At 32.7% G+C, this 1422-nt stretch overlaps 1 protein-coding gene across 2 annotated transcripts in view; it reads right to left on the bottom strand.

Annotated features, from left to right (window-relative positions):
• Positions 1-1422, bottom strand: part of LOC108752862 (zinc finger protein 628-like) — a 54903-nt gene that overhangs the window by 26911 nt on the left and 26570 nt on the right. The window lies entirely within an intron of this gene.

The raw sequence follows: 1422 nt of genomic DNA, 5'->3' as shown, positions 1-1422 counted from the left end.
ATATATATATATATATATATATATATATATATATATATATATACATACATGAATTATTAACTGTAGTAACTATACTACCATGTATATCACAATAACGCGCGATAAAACGTCTTTGACATTACTCGATCTGCAGGATACACAGATGCACACATATATTACATATATGTATATATGTCTATTATATAGATATATGTGTATATACATATGTATATGTACGGACATATATATATATATATATATATATATACATATATTTCGTAGCACGTCGTTTTAAAAACGGACAAGCGCCACGGTTATCTTGAACGAACAAGAAAAAAAATCTTATTGGATAACCTTCGTATCGTGCTCCCTTCTTTCTGTCTCCCTTTGACGACTAATTCTTTCTAATGCATCTAAGTTTTCGATAAAAAAAAAAGAAATAAAGAAAGTACAGGCAAGCTTGTTCTTTTGACACTACTATAAGCACGTGTTGCGACTAAAAGAGGTCCCTCTCTCTCTCTCTCTCTCTTTCTCTGTCTCTCTATTCTCTCTCTCTCTCTCTCTCTCTCTTTCTTTCCTTCAGTGTTCTAATTCATAAATTCCATTCATTCGGAGGAGAAAGTGTCTCCGGCGTGGCGAGAAGCTAACGCTTCTCGGTAGCACACAAGACGGTATTCACAAGAAGTTGACGCTCATTTTTGTTTGGCGCGCCGCGCACCCCAGGCACATGTATGACAAACTATTTGAGTGTGTTACGATGTATAAATATATATATATATGTATACAGAGTGTCCTCGAGTTATCGCCATTCCTTCTACATATGAATTTTTTGATCAAGAATCGGAGAATAGAAATTTGATAAATAGAAATAATTATAAGTAGATAAATCGTATTTTAATTATTCATGTAAATGTTTTAAACATAAGCGACATAATTTATGATAAAGTAAATCTCGGAAAATAAGTAGCGAAAGGTGATTCGTTAATTGTTTTCAAATAAACTGTGCTATAATTTGATTATGAGGCTAGCTTATATAAAGATATTTAGAACTAATTGTACTAAGCTTACTAAATGAGACATGACATAAAATTAATTTTAAGATCGATTCCAAATTGATCAAGAAATCTATAAACAAAACGAGCGGCAATAGTTTCGAGGGAGACATCTTGCATATATATATATATATATATATAAATAAATAGATAAATATATATACGTAGATATAATATAGCAACAGATATATATGTATACGGGCCCATGACAACCCCCACAGCCTCGTTCTCAACCCTTCTCGTCCCTTCTCCCTTTTACCGTACTCGCAGCGTATATGCCGCGCCGCAAAATTTATTCGCCGTAGCAAAAGGCATTGCACTCAACCAAAACGACAAATTGAAATACAGATATTACAAAGTAACAAATGGTATAATGAATATGTCAACAATC

The sequence above is a fragment of the Trachymyrmex septentrionalis genome, unplaced genomic scaffold (genome assembly GCF_001594115.1).
Source record: "Trachymyrmex septentrionalis isolate Tsep2-gDNA-1 unplaced genomic scaffold, Tsep1.0 scaffold62, whole genome shotgun sequence".
Classification (NCBI taxonomy): Eukaryota; Metazoa; Arthropoda; class Insecta; order Hymenoptera; family Formicidae; genus Trachymyrmex; species Trachymyrmex septentrionalis.
The sequence above is the reverse complement of the archived record's forward strand: the minus strand, read 5'-3'. Positions and strand labels throughout refer to the sequence as shown.